The 26,950-nt window shown below is 37.7% G+C and overlaps 1 protein-coding gene across 3 annotated transcripts in view; it reads left to right on the top strand.

The window, feature by feature from the left end:
- MACROD2 (mono-ADP ribosylhydrolase 2) overlaps positions 1-26,950 on the top strand; it is a 901,307-nt gene that overhangs the window by 316,688 nt on the left and 557,669 nt on the right. The gene's annotated exons all lie outside the window — the stretch shown is intronic.

Below are 26,950 nucleotides of genomic sequence, written 5' to 3'. Positions count from 1 at the left end.
CATGTACTGGGACCAGTCTTGTCTAAAGGTTTACGTCCACTTTTCATAGGCCAGAACTTGTCAGTTCCAGCTTGTCCAGAGGGTTGTTGCCTTCGGAGTGTGGATCCATTCTGGCCTCTTCAGATGCGTGTTACCTAATTTCAGACTGGGTCATAGTCATCATGTTTCTTCCGGGTGTTGCAGACTGCTGGGTATGATTATCTAGTCTTACTGCTTTTTCTTTCAACTCTGCCAAGCATAGATACTACAAAATATTTCAGTTCCTACCCTATGACCTGCCCTCCTGTGGTATTTTTGGGGTAGAGGGCAAATGAGATGTGTTCCACAAATAGGCCTTACACTGCACTTGAATGGGGATGGCCCTGAAATCATATGCAGCTCATATCACCTACATCAGATAGCATTACAAAGGAATTTAGCTGCAGCATCAGATCCTCTCTAATTGAACATATATCACTTAGGACTCTTTTCCTTGAAGACTACCCACACATTTTCTTTGAGATCCAATCATGAGATCTTTTACTGATGAGACACCCATTGAGTAGCTGAGCAGGTGCCTTTGTAATCTATTTGGCTGTCTAAAGTCATCAAAGGCGTGAACTTATATCAAAAAAACATTTTGCCTGTGTTAATTTTATAATTGCATGTCTTCCTAGATTAAAACTGAACAAAGAATCTTCTATATGGTCAAGGCAATAAAACCAAGCCAACCTCAAGTTATTCAGACTACTGAGCATGTTCAGTAAAAGGGATGATGTGAGATGTTTTTGCAAAGTGTACATATCTGCTTATGCAAAAGAATTTTGCAAAAAAAGATATCTAGGAAGGCTCTCTGATGGGGTGATACCTTGACTCAACTTGATTGATGAGACCTCCTCTGTGTTGCTGCCTCCAAAGCATTTGGTGCAAGTGTACACAGCATGTTGGACTTATCTCTGAACATGGCTTGTGGGCAAGGAATGGAGCTCAACAGCGTCCCATCTCTCTGAAAGAAAGGGAAACTCTGCACCACCTATCTTTGACTCAACAAAATTACAGCTTATCTAAGCTGTGGGGAAATCCTGTCATTTCTGCTTGCTTTCTTCACTGAAATGGAAAAAAAATATTTTCAAAAGCAGTCTTTTATCTTATTTGGCAGGTATGGTCAAGTTCTGCCATAATGGGGACTAAATTTCCAAAATGTAGTTTATGTAATCACATGGTGCAACTCCTTGTTTAAAGAGGTAGATGATATATAAGTGTCAACATCATGACTTGCATATATTATAGTCGAAGAGATCTTCCCTTGTGTGGATTTCTCCCCTCTCTGGGGCTGTAGCATGAGTAGAAGTCTACAGCACGAGTGTCAGGATTCAGAATACTATATTGCAATCTTACTGCAAAGCACGGACAAAAGTTTTCTTCATTTCTCCCCTTTAGGATAAAACATGAGAATATTTTTTGAGCAGTGAAGAAGCATGGCCAATTATGCTATTCAGGCTTGTTAGTCACTAAGTCTTATGAAAAGTTGCAGGACTTCAGAAGATTTCCTATCATCCTCTGCTTAAAGAATCTTCTCTATTAAAACACAAAGCTTCTTGGTTATTATTAAATGTTTCAAAGTAGAATGATTGAGTAAATCAGAAATTGCCATTTTCCTGACAGAGTCCTTTGAGAATTTCTGAAAGAGAGTGTATCTTCTATGAATTGGATGCACTGCCATAAATTTGGTTGTTCACTAATCAGCTCTGTGTATGAACATAAATTTCATAAAACTTACCCTCTAAAATGGTTTTTCACAGGATCACTGCTTCACTGAGGCTGTGATACCCTAAGACATGAAGGCAGTATGTATTATACAGTAAATATTTCCTTTGCTTTGTAAAGAAATCTAACCTGATCAGCATTTGCATGTCATTACCCTGCTCACAGCTGTTTATGAGCAGTGCTGCTGTCTCAGCTCTGGGAACAAACAGGTTTGGGCATGCATGGGGATGACACGGTTCGTTTCTGTCTGTTTTGCAAGCCAGAATTGTGGAAGTATCTCCCATTCCTGGCCTGACTGTTATTCTATGTAGCAAGGCTTATTTTCCCAGGCAGATTGTTGAAATGTGCTAATGAGCCTCCAAAGAATATAAAATATGTGCTCCCATGGTTGCACATTTTCTAGTTCAAAAGCTACTTCTCGTGGCAAACCCAGGTATAACAATCTGAAGCAATCTGAGATCATTTCCTATGCTGTTTGCACATCCACACCCAGGACGCACATCTAGTTTACTATTGTCTTGTAACAGTAGTGTTGGCTGAGACCTGGATATGAAAATAAAGATTTGGGCTGATGTGCTTTTTTGAGATACACTCATTTTCCTTCTATAGCAAACCAATGCTAATAGCTTCTTCCGAAGTAGAACATAATAAATTAGAAAGCAAATATATACACATAGCATGTTGCTCAATAATAATCTTCTTTTCAGAATGAGGTAGCTTTACTTTACAAAGTTAGTCTAAGCCATAGCAGGTGCAGTTAGGACCCCATACGCTATACATACATTCATTCCATTTTGCTATGTACCAGCTTCCTTGCATAGAGTGAGTTCTCTGAGAAAGTGGTCTTTGGAGGCTCACAGATGTCCTCCATAATTTTTATTTCTGGAAAAAAAATAGGTTCCTCAGATACAACTCTTCTTTCCCATGCCACAGACGTTACCTGCAGCATAAATGGACACCTATCAAATTTTCTGTTATGATCAGAGCAGCCTCTCTTAACGTTAAGCCTCAATAACACATGTGAGTTGCTTGATTGTGTATCAGCTGGCTTGGTGTCCCAGCTTCTTGCCTTTTCTGGGTCTCTGATACCTGGGGGAATGTGAAGGAGGGGAGAAGGTGTGGCTATTCCCACCGCAGTGCCTTGAGTCCTCTCAAGCCCCAGCTGGATAGTATATTCAAATCAAGTTTTGACAGGTAGGCAGTGACTTTTTTTTCATATTTGTACAATCCTAACTTAATCACAAAATAAGTACTGCACATGCTTTCCACTAGTACACTCCTGGCAGCACACAGCCAAGTAAATGTTGCATAAACTTGGCTTTGTAGAGCTGTTGACTTTGTCATTGAGATATTTTGCCAAATTCCTGAATGGAAAATAGCTAGGGGATTTTAATGACAATATCCCGTGTCAACTGAGCTTAATTCTTTAGCATTAGTCTCTATTTTTTAAAAGAAAATTTCTAAGGGAAAATTTCTGCATTTTTGATCATGATATTTTCCAGAAATGTTTTGCCCAGCTCAGTTCAAAAACCAAATGTTCAATAAAATCAAAGACACAGTGGGTGTTTGTACTGCTGTGGTTTCACAGGGAAACTTGATGACTTCACTTTTTGTTGATTTTGTAGATCTACAGTGCTTTATTTTTACAACGTACCTGTGATTTAGGGCCCTTTCTCTGCTTTGGTAGAAAACAAAATTCACAACTTAGTAAACTGGCAATGTGGTTCTTATTTTGTCACCTATTTGAAAGTGTGAAATGATTTTTGGCAGAAAAAAAAAAAAAGCTTAAATATTTCTTACAAAGAAGCACTAAACTTCATATATGAAGTATTATGAGTACTTGGTATTAACCAAATCAATACCATGCGCTGCTACGTTGTGGTCTTTTAAAAACAAGGTGTGTTATTTTTTTTCACCGATCAAGTTGATTTTACTTACGTTTTAAAAACTCTTTGCTGACTTGGAATGTTGTACAAACTGTCATTTGTAGCTATTGTTTATCTAACCCTCTCCTTAATCGGACAGAAAGCACCAAATGCATGACAATTTTGCTTGTCCCAAAAAGTCTGTCCACGTGAATCCAGTTCCTCAGAGCACCCATACGCGCCGCCATGAGCCAATAGCTCACACGGACAAAACTCAAGAGGTACCAACCTCAGTTGTTACCATCAGGAGTTTTATCTTAATCTTTCTCTTTCCGTGGTGTCTCTCCTCCTAATTCCCACACCCTGGCTGCTTTTTTATAGTATTCTTTGAACTGAGTTAGCTATAAAAAGGGTCAGATCACAACCTCATGTGAATCACACTTGCTCCTTGAAATGAATTGGAGAGCTGGACTTACCTGTTCACCATCTGCTGCTTCACTTGTTGCACGGAGGAGTACTTCTGCTAAATGCATTCAGTATGACTTTTGTTTGATTTCTTCGCATCCCTGATATATCATTAAATATTAATCTCAAAAAAAAATCTTAATCAACAAAGGAAAGTGAATTGATTTTAAACATTGACACAAGACACATTCTTTGCTCTGTTAACAATTTTAAGTTAATAGGAATGATTTTTTTTGGAGGGTCTAATTTTACCTCTCCAAATGTTCTTCAGAGATGAAGAGAGAGAAAGAAAAGTTTCCTTGCAGGAGTTGTGTGCTGTCTGTAGTATAAATATGTATTAGTATCTCGTCAATAAAACAGAGTGAGTGTCTAGTGAAAAAACTGCTCTAACCAGACATAAACGTATCTCATTTCAGTTAAGAGCGCGACTAACTCTACATATCAGAGGTCCACTATGAACTCTGTATACATGGCAGAGTACAGTGCACCAACAATATATGTAAAGGTAGATTTCTTCTCAGGGATGACTGTCTTTCTGTATTTCAGATCAAAGCAGTTTATTAATATGGCATCTACAGTTAAGTTGGACATCTTCGAACTATCTGTAGCTTTCAGAGATGTTAGTTCATAATGATTTTGTCTCTCTATGCAATGGCATTATAAAATGTCTTTCCCAACACTTCTATCATTGTAGCCTACAGTCAAAAGTGCAGTAACTTGAAAAAGAAGTGTGATGTTTATTAGGTCTAATTGTGCCTAATTTTAAAAACTGTATGACATCTAAGAAGAGATAAATTGTTCACACTTTTAATGTTCAAACACGGCACACTGTTATCCCAGCAATTATGCCGCTGTATCCTATGATGTGACCTTCTCTTTAGTTTTCAAGCTTGTCCTTTTTATTAATTTCTATCCTAGAAATTAAGTAGAGACTCTGCTTAAAGATTTTGTAAAGCATTGGGGTTTTTTGCATTTGTACCGTTTTACTATGTGTTAAGTAAGGTACGGGTGTTTTTGGAATTAACATGCCTTTAACATCCTCCTTGAACCTAAAATTTAAATTGCATTCACATCTATACAGGGTAATACTTGTGAAGAAAATTTTCAAATTTCAAAGCATGTATACAGTCGAGGTTCACTTATTATTCATTGCACAAGTTATACTTATGTGCTGGATCATTAAGTGTCGTTTTTTTTATTGCAGAAAAGATTGGAATTTCCTTCTCTATTATAAGGAACCAGCATTTATTTGCTTTCTCATGCAAGTAGGATCTTTCTTCATCAGATTTTCATATCTGATCCAATAATTTGTATTTTAATATCTACATAATAATGTTTCTGTTTAGATTTGTATCTCTTCTAAATAGAATAAAGAATAAGGATGTGATTGTTACATGTGCCATGAATACTTTAAGGATGGAAGAACGATAGTTAAAAAAACCCCAAACAACAAAGTGGTAATGCAACATTTTGTAGTGAAATCTAGGTGACATTTTAAGTTGTTGAATCTGAGTATTAAGCCTCTTGAGGTTTACTTGTCTTAGTCCCTCAAAGAAATATTTTAATTCTCACTCACAACTAGTGACTTTTAAGAAATACTCGTGCACTCTCACATTTTGGCGTAACAAACTCCACCGGTCCTTTGGGAATAATGATTTTCTGAATGGTGTTTTCTCAATTGTGTTCTTCACCGACTGCTTTCTCTTTTGAGTGGGCAGGTGAAACTGAACTAAGAAAGCAGAAGTGACTGAACACTGTTGGTGGCTCTGGTTGCAGTGGGGAGGGAGTTTTAAGAAACAGATGGCTGTCTGCCAGCAATGAAAGAAAAGCTGTTCATTTGAGGGCATAAAGAGCACCTCCCAACTTTGATTGCAGCTGAGTGTAAATGAAGGGCAGAGCTCTTCTGTGCAGTGGTTGGGCAAAGTCAAACAGCCAGTGAATGAGAACCAGAAATCCAGAAAATGTGTGTTGGGTAGATATAGAAACCTAGATAAAGTTCTTGGTTTGTACATATTAGAGTAAGAAGGCACTCCGAAGAAAAGAGAGGGAAAGACAGACAACTAAATGCAGGAACGAAGAGGTATTCATATTATATACTTAATTAAAACTTCAGCTTCAGTGGTAGAGTTCAGATGGCAACCTACTGAAGTATTTGATCAAAAGGCAAGGGAAGAAACCAGTTAGAAGATGTCACATTTTCAGTGAAGAACAGGAAGAGGAAATCATGTAAGAGAAGGGATGCAGCAATGGATGAAGAAATACTAAAAAGGCATCGTTGTAGTACTAACATTCATGAAAATGGCAGGTTAGGTAGTGGAGCCTATGGAATAATATGAAATTCTGCTAGTGAACAGAAAAACTCATTTTTCTGCTTTAAATGAGTCCAGCAATTTTTCTTATAAGCCTCTTCTTCAATACTGAAAATAATGAAAGGTTGAAAAGTTTACAGCTCAGACAGTAGGAGAAAACTGCTAATTTTGAAGTCTATCAAAAAAAAAAATGCCATCAGTTTGGGTATGTAGTGGTATGGTAGTGGCCGAGAGGAATTAGTTAAGGTCAGAAGGAGGAGTGGAAGGGGCAAGGTAGAAGGGACCAAGGGGGGAAGAAAGAGGTAGGAAAACTTTTTTGATGGAAAATGCCCAAATTTCTTAGGGCTACCTGCAGTCTTAGATTTGTCAGTCATGACACCGAGTGTCTTCAACAAACACTAGATGGAAACCTTAACTGTTTTTGAAGAATAAAAACATAGAAGTATGAATCTGTCAAATTGTAGCATCCAATATACTAAAATAAATATCAAATTTCCACGGAGACGGAGGAAACATTTAGTGAAATATAACACCACTGAAAAAAAAAAAAAAAACAGACCCAGCAGATGAGTGCAGTAGACAGCATAACCTGCGTGTCCAAACGTGATCTCAGAAATACAAGTTTAAAAGAGCATAGTTAGGAATTGGAGAAAAACTTGAAATCCCCCATCTTCAGTTTGAAGACCTAACGCAGAAAGGATGTTCCCTTCTTTTTTCCTTGAAGGATAGAAATCTCTTGTTCTTCACGACAGAACTGTCAGCTTTATGATAATAAACCGCTAACAAACAAATGGGACTTGCCACGGATTCCAGGGGACCATGAGAAATGTTGTCTGCGTAGTTATTTGCCAAAGCAGATATTAAGTGATCCATTTCTCCTGCTGGTTTCCAGGTGATGTTTTAATGCTAGCCTGTGACAGCTGCATACTTTAAAAAAAAAAAAAAAAAAAAAGAAGAAAAAGCAGTCTTAGTAATGAATGAAAAAATACAGAAGTGACTTATTTAATTCAAAAAATATAAAAAGGATGTTTTTATTGGGTAACTTGTGGACTAAAACACAATATTTAGTAATGCCTCTTCCAAACAGAAAAACATAATGAGAAAAACTTGTATGAAAGTCTACAAAAGGTTGTTTCAGGAGCATGGGTGTTTTTACACCCCATTCTCTTGTTAAACGGATGTCAGTTATTTTTGTATCACAGAAATGCCATATCAGATACAAATATCAAATATTTTCCTATTAAAGAAGTCTGGTTGCCAAGAGGAAACTAGAAAAGGAATGGGAAAGATCTGAAATAGCTGTTTGATATTCATTTATGCAGTGCTGAAAAGCCATATAGAAAGTCTAGGAGGAAATTATTTAGAGTCTCATAAAAATAAGTAAGATTTGTTATTACAAGAAAATTGTTCTTACATAATACTCATTCCACACTCCATTTGATACAATTTCAGTACTGTTCTATCTTAGTTTCATTATTTCATGGTTAAGAGGGTTCTCAAGCTAAGCCCAGTAAAAGTTGGGTGTGTCTGTACTTTTCCACAGGATCCATAGACTTGAATTTACCAAATTCTTGGGCCATCATGGAAGGGGATTTTCATTTTTTTTTTTTCCTATCTCTAACAGTTAGAGAAGCATCTAATGTCTTGCATCAGACAGTTTGGTGTATGTGTTTTGTTTAACCAACTAGCTCTGGCCTGGATGAAGGCAGAATAAAGCTAAATTCCTTCTCAGTTTTTAACTTCATGCACTGAGGGTGGATAGAGCCTGTCGGTGGGACAGGGCCGGTTCCCATCTCTGAATGATTAGCGACTTCTCAGCTGGGAATAATCAGCAGCATGAAGTGCATCTGTGCCATCCCTCCTGAAGGCCATTAAGGTTTATTCAAGAGTCAAGGGTGGAAGTAGGATTGCTCCAGCAGAAATCTCTGATTTAGGGGAAAAAGGGTGTAGCTTTTGGTGGTGGGGGGTGGACCTGGCTGGGAAGGATTCTGGGGTAAGTAGATTGAAAGTAAAGTAATTCTTGAATCTTCTCTTTTGTTACTCAGTTTTGGGTTTGGGCTTTGTTTGTTTAGTTGATTGGTTGGGGTTTGGGAGTTTTTTTGTAAATCATATGAGATTTTTCCAATTTCTTAGTCAATTCATATTACCTTTGTTCAAGAATAGCACATATGCTGTTGTTATGGCAGCAAGGATGGGATTTTTTTTCCCCCTGAGGGTTTCTGTTAGCCCTCTACCCGTTGTCCAAAGATTATTTTGATTCTCATCTTTGCAGATTCATTTGTTTATAATGCTCTATATATTAGGAGTTTTTACCTTCATTGGAAAACTAATTTTAGACTTTGAAGCCAGTAGATACTCTATTTCCCAACAGTGTAGCAGGAGAGATTAAAAAGAAAACAAACCAGTACATTGCTGAGGGACCAAGGTGCTCTTACCTAACTTATCAGTATTCAACTATTAATTCTCTTCATTTCCAGAAAACAAAATCTTTTTCTTCAAGGTTGCAGTTAAAAGGTATTCACATATCCAGATGGCTTACGGGCATTATCATGACTTGTGAATTGACTTAGTCTTTATGTGGAGTTCATTTTTCTTTGCTTCCTGATTTGTATTTGCATAATTTATGGCAAAGGCGCACTGACAATGCGCTTCACGTGAAGCCCTCCTTCTTTTTTTGTGTGGCATAGCAGTGACCAGCAGCGCCTGAAAACAATAACAGTATTTCAAGAGTCTGATAGGTGTTTGCTGTTTTATATGTTACATAGACTTTTCCTCCCAAACCAGGTTTTCGTCATTGGTACTTGGCATCGCTGATAGGTTGTCAGTGGGGGGGAAAAAAAGAGCTCAACATGGACATGATAAATGAATTTGAAAGTGCATGATGTTGCCTTAGAAGGTTTAGAAGCAGCATTGCCTTGGTGGATTACACTGTGGATACCGGCATTTTACGTGTTATAGTAATAAATGCAGATGCTCCATCTTTATCTCTATTACACACACTGACATCTGCCATAAGTATTATATTTGCTAGCTGAAAAAGAGCTTTTTCCAGCACTCTTAATGGTGCACAGCTACGTTCTGAAATGAGTCTTCTTCCACATTAGCCACATTTATTATTGACTCCATCAGAACTTTTTTCACATCTACCAATTCAGAAATTTAACGTTCACCTGCAGCATATTGTAATTCAGATCACTGCAGGAAAATTGAAGCTTAGCATTTGCAGATAGACTCTATTTCACTGGATGTGATGGATGTGGATATAGATTCTCTGTACACTGAATAGGTTGCAGGTAAAAGCAAGTATTCTGTCTTGCACTGAATGTGATGAATGTGAGACTTGAATGCCTGGATATTGAAAACACACATTGCTTGGATGGACAGGTATACCGTATCCACACTTCTGATCTCTGCTGCGTACCTACCCACACTAGTCATTTTCTTTGGTGCCTGCTGTGTGCCAGATTGCAAGTCTAGTATAGGGGAAATTCAGTGTGAATCTAAAACCCAGGATTTCTGGGCCACTAATTGAGACAACACGGGAAATATCAAGGAGCATCTGTTACCTATGCTCACATATTTTAAAATAAAAAAAAACAAACAAACAAAACAAAACAGGGGAAGTTTCACCCTTTCATTAGTTAGCTGGCCTTTGGTGTAAGAAATAAGTATAGGATGTTTGTTGGTGTTCAGAGTTCATTTTCTTGATGGGACTGGTTGTTGGCAGCTGCCTCACAGCAATGCAGGGTACCTGCTCTGCTTTTCCCACTTCCCTGCTGGCTGTGTTGAAGGTGAATGGACCATTATTGATTGGTTGTCGTCCAGGAGCTGCTTCAAGTTTCGCACAACTCAACAGTCTGGAACTGAGCAATTTTCCTTGGAAAACACCAGTATAATCTCTCTCGCAGCGAGAGGAGACTTCGTAACATGAAGCTGCGTGATCTGGTGGACTGAACAAAGGACTACTTTTGCCTCTGACGTGGGCTGCTTTTTGTAGCATTTTCAGAATCGTGCAAGCCAGGCCTTTCCCGCTGTACAGCCAGAGTCTGGAGAAGCTGGGCACTTGCAATTTCCACTGGAAACAATGAGAGCATAGCAACTCTGAGAAAAGCATGCCAGTTTTAATTTAGGAAAGTAAATAGAGATTATGGGGCTATTTGGGAATAGAAGACTGATCTAGAATCAATATCCATAGCCTTTGAGAAGGGCCTTTAATTACTGTTAAAATCCAGGATGGAACAGAAAGACTAGTACTAAAAGGATGTGTAAGCAGGGAATGGCAGGCTTCGAAGAGCTATTCAATTTGTCAAGAATTATACTATATATTCTTCTCCCCAGCCATCCTGAGGGCTTTCACACTGTCCCTTTGCATGCTTTTGCCAGCCAGGTGTCAGGACCCTTTAAAGGTAAAAATGGCCCAAACAGAGGAGTTTGAATAAGAACAAGAAAAAAGAAAAAGCTAATTGATTCAGAAGAGAAAAGGTAGTTGCAGAAGCTTAGCTGCTCCAAATCAGAATCTCAATTTTATTACATGGAGTAGATTGCAATTCTTAGTGACACACCTCTGCTTCTCTTCTGACTTGAGTTTCTGCAGTTATTTCTGATAAAATGCCAAAAAACTACTTTTAAGGCCCTCGGGGGGTGATGAGGGACTGTTGGGATTTACAATATTGATCAATGAGAGTATAAACTGTCAAATCTGAAAGGCAGCTATCCAAAAATGCCAGGAAGATCCCTCTGACACACAGAGTGTGAATGCCCGTGAGCTGCTCGAAATGTTTATAATAATAATAATAATAATGACGTAAGGCTTAGCGCAGCATAGTCCTGTGTTTTAACATGACAGTGTTTTTCAAGTTGTTCTTGACAAAGCACGTGATCATGCGTCCCCACAGCATGTAGTACTGAGTGAATATATTTCCTGATATATCAGTTGTCTTAACAAGCCTGCTACTTTGTAATTCTTCCTTCTGCCATTAAAGCAAAGGCCTGCTACATGCATCTTTTTTTGGTGTCCCACCACGTTTCATATAGTTTTTTGAACTGTTTGGGTTTTCAGAATGTCCCTTCATTTTAGGAACAGAATGTGCTTTCTGAATAGCACAATTCTGAATTTAAGTTTATACCCCCGTGATGTGAGTCGGAATCAGCAGCAGGTGTGTTTTGAAGAAGAGCAGAAGACTAGGTAGGGACCATAACAGGCAAGTGAACAGGGATAGGAAGTGCCAAGAAATACTTCTTTCTCTACTCTTCAAATTTATGTAAGTTGGCGTTAGTAGTCTAATTTGTACTGTGCATGTGCAAAAGGATAAGGTTCTGCTAACCTTTCCTTAATTGTTTATCCCATAATTTTTCAGTGTATAACCTCTGAAGCCTAAACAATGAGATAAGATAGTTTTCCTATTGTTTTCTTCGCTAGAAGTCTGATGGTGTAGTAAGTATCATACTTGTGACACTCAATGTAAGCTTCAGAGCTGCGGATTTAACTGGTGCTGCTAAGCTAAAAAGAGACTTTGGGGCCTGAAAAGACTGTAGACTAATTATAAAACCTTTTCCTTGATGGGCTGAAACAGGTATGTAGCTGCGTTTGACTTAAACATTGGGACTAACCTAAGTGTCTATAACTCTAAAAAAAAAAAACCCCAAAAACCCCAACCCCAAAAGTGGAAAAAAAAACCCCAACCCTCACCTTTCCTCCCACCATCAACTTTCTCCAGGTACAGAGCAGACAAACATATTCAGGAAAGAGAGTTTCTTAAAAATGTAGCATGGATTCTTGCTGTGAGAAATGAAGGGGGTTTTGTTTTATGCAATTAAGAAAGTAATATAAACATAGGGGTATTTTTGCTTTTCAACACCAATCAATAAAAATTGATTTTGCATACCGCAGATGTTTGTTTTAATGTCTTGGTCTATGTGTGTAAGGAGCACGTGCTATTGGTAATAACTGTGAAGTAAGAAGAGATCTGGAGAACTGTATTTGCTAAAGGTACTTCAGTAGAACTGTTTAAAGATTATACAATTAAATTTTTGTAAATCTCAGTGTTTTCTGAGGTATGTTAAATTTCCAGTGTAAAAGAGACATTTGAATTGTTTGTGTTTACCTAGTGCCCCATGGAAAGAAGTTTGCTTAACACTTCACAGAGCAAAATAAGAAACAGGAACAGTCCCTGTTTTCAATAAGAACAACTGCTGATTTGTCTATAGAGATTTGCAGCTGTAAATGGTTGTCATTATTAAGAAATATGTAACCCATTGTAAGTTGTTTTTCTTGATAAAGTTAGAAGTTGACAGTTCAATGTGTGAGATGCGGTGTGAATTTTAAACACAGAGTGGAGGACAGGCTACAGAAGGTTTAGTAGGTGAAGAAGCATTATCACTTTTACCTGTCGTTTAGAGATTGGGCTTTTGAAGCAAAATAACTGGACATCTAAATACACTGGGAAACACAATTTTGTCTTAATAATATTAACCTTAAGCACATTGTATATTTTTAGTAACTTACAGTTTGCTCTTTTTTTTTTTTTTTTTTTTTAAATTTTCTTCAAATTGTGCTTGGAACTATTTAAAATACATTTTTAATGTACTCTTATTCAGACCAAAACTTAAAAAAAAAAAAAATAATCCCCAAACTGTAAATCTCTTACTTTTTGACAGACTTCTGGATTGGGGCAAGAGAGAAGTAGAATCTCCTCAAATTTCTAATAGCAGCTAAATAGAGTTCATTTTCTCTTTGCTTCTGAAACTTTCAAGCTGTTCTATGACAGCTGTTGCAGTCTGTGCTTTACGCACATATAGTTTGATAAGAGAGAAAATTACAAAACTGGAAAAGATGAGTTTTGCCTTGATTGACTTTGGACTCTTAATTGCTGGTTAGTGAAGAAACGCTCCTTTGAAGTGCAAAAGCAGTCACTGCGTTTAAAGACTTGGACTGCACAAGTGGGAAAACAATCTCTTGGATATTTTTCATTGAAAAAGTTGGTCTGTAAATGATAATCGAAGAGCAAGCTATTCAAGAGTTTCTTCTCTTGTTCTTTTAAATGCTTTCTATTCTTATTCTGCATTCCTTATGCTGCGCTTTGGCATTTGGAGTTGAATGCCATCTCATATGGTGACAATAAGGCCAATTCAGTGCCCTTCTGTAGGACATTAGGCTGTATGTCCTGATACACGTAAGGGATTAATTAAATAGCTGTGAATAGCATATTTGAGACAGAAAGGTCACTGTCAGCACTTTGTGTGCTTATGCTAACCAGTTATGTTAGGAGAATAAAATGATGCATTAAGCATAATTAAACGTGGATTTGAGATGCTTCAAAGTAGAACCAGTTATTGTCAATTAATTGACCTGGTGGTATTGTGTGTAAATGGTTCGCTTCAGGCTTTGTTAATGACAGAGTATTTCCATATTTTTGACAAGGTATTTATTTTCTTAGCAGCTTGATTCAGAGTCTTCTTGCCAGGTGGCCATCCTTTGGTTGCATGGTTGTATTTATAACTACTTTATATCTGCCTATATTATCAACCTGTATATACTCTTAAAAAAAAATATATATATATATGGATAAACACCATGTATAAAATCCCTTTTGGAAGAAGGTCTTATCTCAGTTGCTACCATTTTATAATGTAACGATGAGCATAAGACAGAGGCAAAGAAAAGAGAGAAATGGGTTAAAACTACTATTCCTACGTTCTGATGAGGAAGTTGACCCCTGCATATATGTTTGTGCTTTGGCCATATTGATCACACTGTCTTGTTCTCTTCCATCTTTACTGTCTCATACCACCCTCGGGGCAAGGGGAGCAGAGTTGGGGCACAACCAAAACCTTGCATGATTTGTTGCCCTGCCCTGGTCTGAGTTTACTGCAAATGCCAGTAAATCTCTCCTGCCTGCCCTGCCCCACTGCTGTGACCTCCTTGGGGGCAGGTTACCTGCTTACTAGCCTTAGGTCAAGAGGTTAAATAACAGAGGGTCTCCACCAAGAAAGGAAGGACCATCTTCTTCAGGGCCCCGTGAGCACCAGGCTGCTTCTATATGTGCCCTGTGATGCCTGTGTGAAGCTGCACTTACCAGTGTAGGCTCTTCTGTACATCTTTATAGGCAGATGGGCTGCAAATTGCAACCCCTCTTGGACGCCGGCTCTGCGTTACTAACTGGATGCTTTCTTTTTAATTATTACTGATATAAATTGAATACCACCATTCTGGGTGCTGTAAGAATGGATAATAAATGGCAGTCTTTGTCAGAAAGAGTTATCAGTCCAGATTGTTTTGTCTGTAAGTGATGAGGCAATAGACTGCTAATGCACAGATTGTTCAGGCACATGGGAAATATTTAAGTACTACTGTCATGATGTTTTCTATGCTCAGCTTACTGGTATTATTATGTCATACTGGTGAGTTCATCACCAGGCCCTCTCGTACTGCTTTGTATTTATAATAACTAATAAAATTTAATTGGTGTGCTTTTCTTTGAAATGATTTCATATTTATCGTGTATTCTTTTGGTTTTGTTTTTCTAAAAAGAAAAAAAAAGTGCAGAAATCCTGACTGTTGTTTGGGAAGGTTGTTTGCCTCAGTTTTTAATATGTGCCAATGAAGATATTTATTGCGTGTATTCAGCTGGCTGCTCCTCACAATGAGAGGTTATCACTTCAGTACTGTAGGGTAAGACTTTAATTGCATTCATTATAATTGGCGGAGGATTGGCTAGGATAGCCTCTAAGGATTAAAACTGTTTATATGGGTATGAAAGAATCATTTGGTAATCTGCCAGAGCACTCTTGTTGTAGGGGGAGGTTTTCCTGTCAAACTGAAGAACCACTCAGATAACCAGGCAGCTATCTGTGCCGCTATCTTTGGTGCACAAAGTCATTAGCTGAGGACACCTGTATCTCAAAACACTTGGGTTACCTGGCCTGCATCAGATACTTGTGCTGACGTATTAAACATTTGTATTTCAATCCTTGAAGTCATGTTAACATTCTTCCTTATCATATTACAAATACATCATCAGAGGTTGTTTTGGACTTTCTTTTCATGGTTTTCCTCTTCAGTTGATAAATGAGTCTCTTGAGAAGAACAGCTCGTTCAGAGCATAGTAACTGGTAGCTCTTATTGGTTGTAAAAACAGGAGCCACATATGTAGAGCTGTTCTTCATCGGCTGGAACTCCATGGGTTACCCAGAAGTATAATTTTAATCAAAATAAATCTGTAATGCAAGCAGAAAGTGCCACAAAAAATACATTCATTTTTTTTGTGCAAGGGAAAGCAAAGAATTAAAAACAATCTACTGAAGCAAGGAAAAAATAAGTATAATAACTAATTTATGTGTATAATTAAATAATAACTAAATTAGTATTTAAGACAATGACTATTATTTAATAGTTCATTTTGGGTTTGTGTCTGTTTTGTTCTCAGTGTTGAGAGGAAAATACGTGCTCTACTCTCATGCAATGGGAGATGATTTTGATAGTTTTAAAACTTTAAATGCCTTTTTAGTGGAGGAAGACATTTGATATTAAGCGGTGATAAACTTCACTTAATAAATCTGAACTTGTTTTATTGAATACTGGTGATAGACAAGTAAGTTAAACCTTTATATGTAGAAACTTGCTCTTATTTAAAGGTTCTGCAACAGGGCAAAGTCAGGCTCTTGCACTGCCAGCAGAAGGCTTGCTGGAAAAATATTATTTCGGTTATGAGTTTATACTGCGACTTTGATGCACCATGTAAAATTAAATTTTATCTCTAGACAAGATCTAAAATGTTTCCAACAGTTCACTTAAAAGGGTGGGGAAAAAGAACAGTGTGTTAACTAAGAAGATGACATATTGCCTGAGGCAGTCTGCTTTTCTCTTGGCTCTAGGAGGAATTTGCTGTCTCCTAAAGGTCTAATTATTTATAAGTGGGTTTTTGTTTTTTGTTTGTTTTTTTCTTTCTTTTTAAACAATACGTAGCCGTGGTCTTCTCAGATATTTTATGAGTGCCAGTTGCCAAAACAAAGCAAAAAAAGAATAAAAATAACCCACATTTTTGGATAGGGTGAATCATCTGCTAGGCTGCCTCATCTTCAGTTTAAGTACAGTGTTTGATCTGCATAGCTCTGGGGAGCATTCTGATCCTGAAACAACTGGAATCCATAAGAGAAAATTGATCCGGTTTTGAAACATGGGAGGTGATGTGTCTCACAAGGGCTTTTCATTGAGGAAAAATCGTAATCACGTAAAGTTTCAGTAGCACTCGAGTGGTTAAGCTATCATGTGTCCGACAATCCTAACAACTGTCTGCCCCAAACAAAAGGATCCTTCTTGGAGTCTGTTTAGGGTCAGGTTATACGGCAGCTCTCAGCTTTACACATGTATTTACGGACAGTGAAATGTGGTCTCCTTCATGACATCTGAAGAATAGGGATTGGCAAAAATTTTTGATCTGTTAGCAAAGAAGTTTTTCACTGAAAAAGTGAACAAGTTTGGAATACAGCATGACTTCATGTGCAGTATGGCTCCCTATTTAAAAGGCAGTCCTAAGGACTTTAATTTCAGACCATACAGCTAATCAGAACCCCGATGCTATTTTGAAAATCACCATGGGAATGTCTACAAATAATAACCATTTCTGCGCAAATTAAAATATAAATGAACTTGTACATAAACACTGTCATCATCTTTAATGCTGAAAATGCTACTGAGCTTTAATGTGTTTTTCTGTCCACTTAGACAGATATTCTGCCCTGATTCATTCTCAGGCATAATACTGGGCCTCAGCATCTATTTTGTCCTCATGTAGAAACTGATCCAAAGCCCACAAAAGTCTTACTGAGTTGTGAAATTTGGATCTGATACCCATCTTATTTTACTGGTTTTTAATGAGGATTATTGGGGGTGGAATTCACTTCCTTGTGTGCCACAGAAGAAACATTTTAATTAGGAATTCTGTGTTGTTTTTCTCAGCTTTGTCTTCCATCACACCTTCCCATTCCCATGAGGTGAGCCGAAGGTTGGAAGAGAGTGGGAATGTGCTGACATGCCACATCCTGATGCCTCCGAAGGTTATGTAGGTGGAATAGATGTATGAGGCAGGCCGGCAAAGCTGGGCGTATCTATGATCACAAGTTCGACACATCACTTGTGTTATGGAAAAAATAAAATCATCTAGTGATGATGTGATAAGAGATAGAAAAGAGTAGGAAGATGGGGATGTATTAGGGGAAAATGGGAATCGGAATAGGAGCATCTGTACCTTGTTTTCCCTTTAATTTGACACTTGAAAGGTCTCTTTCCTTTTCAGGTGGTGGAATAAGCCTTCTCTATATTTCTGCTACTCTTCTACTTGCAGGCTGCTTTGGCACTCCTTCTGTGGTCGTATGCTTGTCTATTGGGTTTGTGTAGCTTTGCTTTAAAATAGGGTATTTTTTTTTTTTTTAATCCCAAATCACAGGAATGCCAGCTTCTGGGGTTATGAAATCCCAAGTGCACCCAGTACTTCATAAATCCTGTGCAATATATGGAAGATTACCCTTGCAGCCAAGTTCTTGTACTCAGGCACAGTCTTAGTATCGTGAGTTAGATTTTAGGGAAAGTGGTAGCAGAAACATTGACATACCTTAACTCAGTATTCAGCACCAAATGATGAAAATATTACTGGCCTTGGAAACATTTTCCTGTTCCAGTGATACTGTTCATTGTGGCTTAAGGTATTCTCACTGTGTGAAAGGTTTCCCACTCAGTGCATTGCAAAACAGTAATAATAATGCATGAAATCAGTGAAAATAATTGCTTCTATCATCTTACTAAGATTTTGTATTAATTTGACTAGCTATAAGTGCTTGTTTGTTGCAAGGACGTTGTTTTTAACTTTGAAACAAGTTCTGCAGGTATTTAACCATGCGTTCTTTTTGAGTAAAAAGGCACTGCCACCATTATTTAACCACATTTTTGAAGGAGAGCATTTTCATTGAAAGCTTTGTTGATCTGAATATTTGTGCTTTGTAACATACAAAACTAAAATGTTTTGGTGTACGCCTTTTTTTTTTTTTAAGGAACGATTGTGTTGCATGAGATGATTAAACCAATGGTCCAACTTGTGAATCTGTGACTTGGCGGTTAAGTGTGGTCTGTGTTCCGCATATAGACCTAGGATGTTTTTCAAGTAACTTACTTGCTTAGGTTACCTATAGCTTAGGATCTCAGAGGGAGCTCTGTTTGTTGTATCTCTATGAACCAGAAGGCCATTAAGTGGAAGGGTCAAAGGGTTAATGGAAGAAATAGTCTCCGCTTGCCATTATCTCGCAATGTTCTGCGGGAACTGGGGAGAGATAACACTTGCTCCCCTATTTCTGTAGGTGGTTTCTAAAAAGGTGACCTCACTGTTCTTGTGACTAAATAAAAGATTAAATGCAAATACGGAGGCCAACAGAAATGAACTTGCTCAAACTGCTAGCGGAGAGCCATGTTCCATTAAATGACCACTTCAGTAGCATCAGGTCAAATTCTTCTTACATGAGTAAAGGTCATAGAGATTGTATTGCTTAATTGCCTAACTTTCTCTTTGTATGCACTGTTGTTATCCTTTCCTGTACTCCAGGAGAAGAGCACTTACTCTCTCTGGGACTTGGGTATATGGAAGATAGAACATGGAGACAGATAAAAGGAAAACTTCAGCTTAGTATCATATCAGTGATATACTGACCAACTAAATAATTTTCCAGAGCGTTTAAAAACGCTTGAAAAATACTTGAAAGCATTAAATCCAAAATGTGTAGCTTTCTCCAAGATACACACATGGTTCTTTAAATAGACAGGAATATGTGTATCTTGCCTCTATGAAGGATTTCTTTTCAGAAATCTCGTGAAGCTGTTTTACGTGGTATAAATTCTTTTATTAATTATTAAAGCTTCTTATAACCTCAGTTTTGATGCTTGGTTAGTCTTTTGGAAAAGAAGAAACAATTATAAATCATAAAGGTAGTCCATGATATGTTGTATAAGAAGATCACTCACTGATAGAGCAGAACATAACTAAGTGAGGTGACATCATATCAAAAAACCGGAGAAGATGCTATGCAAGAAAGATTAGATTCACTTTTTGACATCCTCACTGCACTTGGTATCAATTCTAGATACCCACATAACAGTTGTGAGAGTGAATGACAGAGGTGTCAAAAGCCAAAAAGAATAAGGGGAGAGTCCAGACTGAAGGTTTAAAGAGATGATATATGCTCACGGTTTGGGTTTTTTCCTTCTTTAGTTTTAGGCTTGTAAATCAGGTTGAGCTTGTGACAACAAATGTGAACTGTTACTAGCTACATGAGATAAATTCAGCGTGGATGTGAAAAGTTGACCTGATGCATGAAGTTTTAAGTTTCTTGGTCCAAAGGATACCAAGTAGCCCTTTTAAATGGAATTTTTAATACTATGCTAAACATCAAGATAGCCTTGATAGCCTCAGTTCAGCTTCCGAACTGCATTTCCTATATTTGTCTCTGTATTATTTTAAAGCTGATTTAGAACTGAATTTGGAGTAAATTAACAGATTAGGACTTCAGATTAGAATGCCTTTGTAAAAGCGGATGATAATGCATGGATTAAAACTACATATATGCTCATTTGTATATGTAGAGAGAGTTTATCTGAAGCGCGTTACCAAGAGGAGTCTAAAAGAAGAGTGTGTCCTTTGTGTTTTGGGTTTTTTTTTAAACCAGGTCAGAATCATCACTGACAATGTTGTTCACAGAGCTGTATTCTAAGTTGAATGAAGTACAAGTATCCTTTTGATACTTCTGGTTAAAGATATTTTATGTGCATCAATCTGTAGGGGTCGTAGGGCACGATGAGGCTGATGGATTGGTAACAAACCAAATACCAGCGTTAACACCCAAGGCATTATGTATTCTGGCCAACTGTGTGGCTGTGTTGTTCATCCCCGGACTATGTGATCTGAAGTTAGTTTAAGCTTGTTGACAGTGTCAGTTACTGCTGTCACTTGATTTCACTAATTCTGACAAGAGAAACAGGTTTGAATACAACAAAGGGAAGAAGAATTGCTCTTGCCTTTAACGTTATCCCAGACGTCTCTATACTTTTCCTCTCTGGTTTCAGTTGTTTCAGGTCATACAGTAATTCAGTTTTCCATTTTATTTTTTTTCACCTCCATTACAGAAAGACGCATTAGTGAGCAGGGCCATCCTCTTGTTTGTAAAAACCCTGCTGTGGAAAACATTTGGCAAAATTCTATCGTCTTTGCCACCTGTCAGTTTTTCTTTCAGTTTCTTTTCAAATTACACTGTTTCTTTTCCAGTGCATCACTGTCCATACATTAAACACTCTAGTTCTTAAAATTGCAAATGCCTTGACTATTATATTCCTGCACAATGAATATGGTGATTTAAGGGACATGCCACACATGTTAAACTTACGCTAAACACAGAAGACACTCTGGGGAAAAGCGTTAGACCATTCTCAATTGCATTTAAGAGAGAAGACAAAACTTGTGAAATTTAAACAGTTGTTGAAAACTCTGCCTTCAGTTTGACCCTCATCGTACGGTTTCTTACTTCATTGCGCTAAACTAAGTTTATGTTGAGTCCCATTAAACAGTTGTGCGTTTTTTAAAAGTTGCTGCAAATTGTCACAACAGCTTTCTTTTTTGTTTGCTGCTCTTGTGGTTTTGTGTTTTATTTATAACTGAATGCTAGTCTTTTTCTTTCAGTATTTTGATTCATAATGCTTCTTTTGACATGAAATTACATACAGCCTGTGAATAAAAACATATAACTGTTTAGTTTAATTGTAGAAGGGAAAACAGAGTTGGGGTTTTCCTGTCATATTCACATCCATGAGTTACTTCTTGCTATGCATGTCCAATAGGAGTTACATAAGCTTAACTAACAAAATCGTTTTCTGTCTTTTCAGGTGAATAAATACCGTTCGTTAAGATAAACAACTAACTCGCTGTTATTCATTACAAGGGAATAAAAATTAATTTTGTCACTACATTGGTGATTTCATAAATAAAATTCACACCAAGTCATTCTTGACTCTTTAAAAGATTTTAAACACTTCCTCCATTTCCCTGTAAAAGATCCTTTCTCACTTATTTTGGCTTCTGTGATCTTAAGCCAGCAGACTTTGTCTTTTTTTAAGGTTGGAGGTTAATTGGACAAAGCATTTCTTCATTCATGTTTCAAAGTCTTCTATCTGATTTTTCACTTTGTGGAAAGTCTTTGAACTTCTGTTGGAATGTCAGATCTCTAAAAAGACTTCATTCAGGGAACCCAATATATTTTTTTTTTTTTTTCTCTCTACTTCAGGGGTTGGGGCAATAAATGATTTTTAGGCTTGTCTCTGAAAACTGCACCGCTAATTCTACCTACTTCAATTATACTGTCCACGAGTCTTCAATAGCTTGCCTCCTCTTTCGCAGAGAGCGGCTGACCTTTTTGACTGATGGATAAATGAAGGAACAACACGCGTGAAGTCTGTCAAAAGTATTTGTGTGTGGCTGCCCAAGAGGACTCTTCTTGGGCAAATGAGAGAGAGAACTGGGGACTGTAAAAACCAGCGCTGAGGCGGCGGCTGGGAATTTCTGTCAGTGAGGTAGATCAGAGCATTGTGCTTTTGTAGCCCCATAAAGACTTACTGGGGGACTAATGGCTCCTGGAGGATTAGCTGTGGCCTACAACATGAACTTGAATGTTGATACCTGTCGGCAGCCTTGGAAGAGGGGTAAAGGATGTGGCAGAGCACCTGGTTAGCTTTTTGTGGCGAGATGTGGAAGAATGTAGTATCCCTTAAAACGCTCTTGAGGGTATTGCAGGATCAGGCAGGGGTGGAGTAGTTTATTATTTATATAAATGCACTGCTCTTTAAATGCTGAAATGGAATTTTTGAGACCTCGGGAAAGTCAGAATTAATCTTCTACTATGTTAGGTATTTTTAAAAGTTTGTCTTTTATGAATAAACCCTTTCACACACAGTTGTCAGTTGTTCATGTAGGAGAATCATATGTTTTTGGAAACAATTTTTTATTACCCGTGCTATTTTCAGCCTCTGTCGCAGGCTAAATCACAAATATGACGCTATATTTTGTAGTTGTGAAAGCATCTGACAGGATAACCACTAATAGTGATGCACTTCTCTAATCTGTGTTTTCTGACATGTATCTTTTATCTTGTCTCTGAAATGGATTTTTTTCATATTATCTGGTATGCTTTTTTTGCCATACATCTTTGGCACCCAATAACCCTTAGAGAATTTCCTTTAAGACAAAAGAGTGACTCCAGCAGAAAATAAGTGGAGCCCTCTCCTGTGTAAGTTGTAATTGAGGTTATGGCATGGCATATTGCCTTTGGCAGAGTTCTATTACTGAGAAACTGAAACCATGATTTTGAGGCTGCTACAGTGTAAGCAAAATGAATTAATTATTAGAGACACAGGAAGAATTAGAGGAAAAGTGAACGGCTTCTTGAGTGCAATATGTTGTTTTGACTTTTGGAAGAAGAGGGGAGGAAATCAAACAACTTAGTAATGAATAATCCACTTTCACACAGCTAATGACTTCTTTGCAGATCTGCAAGAGTTTTTCTGCTGGTTTGGTTAGCTCTCCAACATCTATCAAATGTTTCTTAGAAAATTTAGTTTTGTTACATAACTCTTTCTTATGATTTAACCGTGACTCTGACCAGGGGCTTGTCAGATATCAAGCCACTAACATTACTGTCTGTAAGATGGTTTTAAATATATTTTTAAATTAATTGCAAGAGCTCTCACTTCAAGAAAAGAAAACAAGCAGAAAAGAAAGAAGCAGAACTTTTTTTGGGATAACTTAGTGGAAAATACTGGCCTGATTAAGAAAACAGCCTACGTTTATTATTTAAAGGACACGGAATATGCTATTGAAGGAAATCTTTACAGGTATGTGCCTCGATCATTTGTTGAATCAAGTCGTTCACAGAGGCACACGGTACTTTAATTTTGAGTTTTTCCTTATTACCTACTTTGAAAGACTTTGTTTACAATCTTGGATGGTCTCTGCGTGAGTTTAGGTCATATAGAAAAATAACTGGTCTGTGTTTGGGTTTTCCTACACCTGCTGATGTAACTTTATACCCTGCGAGCTGCCTTCTAGAGATGGCAAGGAGAAGGGGGGATAACAGGGACTATCTGATATGTATAATACGTAGCAAACCTGGCCTTTTCTCATTTTTGCCTGTCTTGTACTTCATTATTTTGTTGTTTACCTTTTCTTTGTTTCTACAGTTTTATAATTTCTCATCGAGCTCCATTATTTCAATCAGACATCAGTGACACCATTATTTGTCATTTTCTGAGGGTCGAGAAACTCTGTGAGCGAGAAGTGATTTTTTTTTTTTATTTTTTTTTAAAAAAATCTCCTTTGTGTATCCTCATGTCTCATCCATCTGGCAGTTCCAAAATGTTCAGTTTTGGTAGTAGGAAGATGCTCTGTGAGTATCACGGGTGGATCTGATCAGTGCAGTCTCCCTTTACTCTGATAAAGGAGGGTCAATCTGCTATCATACGATGTTATTCTTCAGCAGTCCACAGTAATCCGTGCTTATAGTTAAACCTGCTGCCTCTGCACTTAGTGTTTTTTGTAATGTGAGAAAGATTTTGCAAGCGTGCAATTAGGTCACAGATTTGCACGGTGCTTTTAAATGTTTCCAGTGGTACCTTTATCTCCTTGGCTTGCTCGTTAAAGTAATTTTTAAATTAAAGAAGGATGTATCTTTTATAACTCTTATTTATATACAGCTATAGTTTTTACCTTGTAAGAAAATCTAAGTTTGTCAGAAAATAGGAAGGGGCAAATTGTTATCTTTTAGAATCCTTGATATGTCAAATAAAACTGTCTGTGGTGATATGAAATCTGAGTAACTCGGTTAGTAAAATAGTTAAGATCCACACTAGAGCAGCTAAGAGAAGAGGAAAACTTTTAAAGACTCTTGTACTGAAGTCAAAGCTTAAAAAAACCCCAACTTCTCTATGAGGTCAGAATATGAATTTTGTTGAAAGTCAGTTGGATTTGTGCATTTGAGAAAGATACCTTTAAAATTGTATGTGGTGTATAAGGAAATAGTGTAGATGTACATGCATGTATTAATCTGTTTAAGCTGGATTCAGACTGAAATTGTTAGAATGATTGAAGAAGTAGGGGAACAGTGATCTCTCGAGTTTTTCCACCGATATTTTTTTTTTTATAACCTTGATGTTTTTATAACAGACTCTAGCTTACTTTTCTTTCTGTGGTGCTAACACCCTGTATTGAAAATTATGGCATAGCTCAAGGATGAGATGGATTGAAGTGCTTTTTATTACTGACTGTTCCCAGGCAAAATGTTTTAAGCAAACTGGATAATGGAGGTAAATTACATTATATGGGGTGCTGGCCCTAAAGTGATCTTTCTATTATGCCTCCTGATAAAACAAAATCGCATTTGAGTTGTGTAAAATGATAAAACAAATGAATAATTGAAGTGTGTAAACAAGGGGGGGGGGGGAGGGAGGGGAAGTGCGTTTTGACTGGTTAAATGAATAAAACAGAAAATCCATGAAGTTGAGTAGGTTTTTACTTAAGATATTTGATAGAGGACATCCAGTCTACTGGAAGGCTACTAAAAGAAACAGACTTCTAATTCCGAAGGAGCCTGGAAAACTGTCAGATACAAGCTAACGGCTCACTAGAAGTCTGTAGCCTTTTGTATCAAAGTGCCTGCGTCTCAGTTTTGGAAAGGGAGTTTAAAGGTTGAAGTCCCCCCACTACCATCTACAAATTTTACCACTTCTGAAAAAAGAAAAGGCTGTTGGCTGTACTGCATCCGACTGAAGATGTGTTTAGCCCAGTGTTGTGTCAGGGACCACGGAGAGTATTCCCAAACCTCAGAATATTCTCCTGTCTTCCAGGTATTTGTAACAGAGACTTCCTCAGCCAACCGTAGTGTTGTTTTTTAAGTAACTTTTACAATATTTTAGTTTCCTGAATGTCTCTTGGTGCTTTTGAACTTGTGTAATGCTTCACATTTGCAGCATTCTGTCACATTTTTTCACTGTATTATTGCATGTTTAATGAAGAACCGCGTCCCCTTGTTTTTCTTCTGTTTGGGTGGTTTTTTTTTCAACCTCCCTTCTCCGGTTTTTGCATGTGAAGAGGTGAACAGCTGCTACTTAATCACCTTCTCCAGGCCACTCAAGTTACTATGATCCTTCATCACAATTTTTTAAGGTAATAATTATTATAGTTGATATTTTAAAATATTTTATGTTAATTATAAAAAGAGTGGGGGGAATTGTACATTTAATGATTTCTGCGTATCGGTTAGGGCTATGTGCTGAGTTCCTGGAGCCCTCAGTGGGGTCTGAAGGAAACGTCCTGAAGTTCTCAGTTATGAGAAGAGGGTAGTGTCCATGCGTTCATAGAAACACAGGTAATAACTAGATTGCCAAAGGGGTGTGTAGAGCTGCATTTTTTTTTTGTTTGATTTGTCTTTTTTTACAACTCTAGGTAATACCTTTGATCTGCTCTTGTGGTTTATGTTGTACCCAGGAAGCAGCCAGTGTCTGTTCTCCAGGGTGAGCTTTACCTGAGCTGCTCTTGGGAGAGAGGTACATCATCTACATAGCATAGCACACAGTGCTGCTGCTCATGTGGTAAGATAACTCGTTTTTCAAAGGGCAGTGCACTGTAGTTTATTTCCATCTATTTTACATCATGCATGTTTTGCTTTACATCTGCCTTAATGTAATTTGCTTTACATTTCCCTTAATATGTTGGCTGTAAGAGAGGCAGGCATCCCTCTTAATGTAATTATGACATATCTCTTGGGGGTATAAACCCTAATAGTTACAGGTAGGTGCTCTGTGGGATGGGGTGGTTCTGAGGGCTGGTAGAAACATACTGAAACCTCCATTACTGGATAAGCTGTCCCTTCTAGCTGATGTTGAGTAACTTGCACAAGAACCTGCCTTAATAAATCGCACATTAGTCAGTAGTCATAGCAGAGAGGTCAGTGCCACATGTGTGCCTCTTTCTGACCTGGATGCTGCTTCTGTGTCCTCCCTGGCGTGTTTAGACAGTGCTGATATAAACTTCACCACCTTCTCAGAATCCCTCTCCCAAGGGTAAACTTTAGTCACCTGTAGGTGACTCAATCTGGCTGGTTTCATAAAGAATAGAAATGGGCAACAAGACAGGATAAAACAGTGGTTCTCATAAAATCTTCATAAGAGATGATGATGGTTTATTAGAGAAGGATGGCAGGCAAAACAGGAAAGGGAAAAGAAAAAAACCACTGAGAAAAGAGAATGCTAGTCTACAGTTTATAAAATGGCCCTCAGAAGTTCTGTGAAACTTCTATTTTCATAACAGATTGCTGCTGACAAGGATATGCTGTGTTATTTCATAGATAAACTTTTTTCAACATCTCCAGTATATATTTTTAAGTTTGGTTTTTTTTTTTTTAAACATGAACGTGATTGATAAGGTGACATGGCCCCAGTTCACCAAAGCACTTAAGCATGGGCTGAAGAGCCCTGGTAAACAAATG

The sequence above is a fragment of the Strix uralensis genome, chromosome 3 (genome assembly GCF_047716275.1).
Source record: "Strix uralensis isolate ZFMK-TIS-50842 chromosome 3, bStrUra1, whole genome shotgun sequence".
Classification (NCBI taxonomy): domain Eukaryota; kingdom Metazoa; phylum Chordata; class Aves; order Strigiformes; family Strigidae; genus Strix; species Strix uralensis.
Note: the sequence above shows the minus strand (reverse complement) of the source record. Positions and strands in the feature narration are given on the sequence as shown.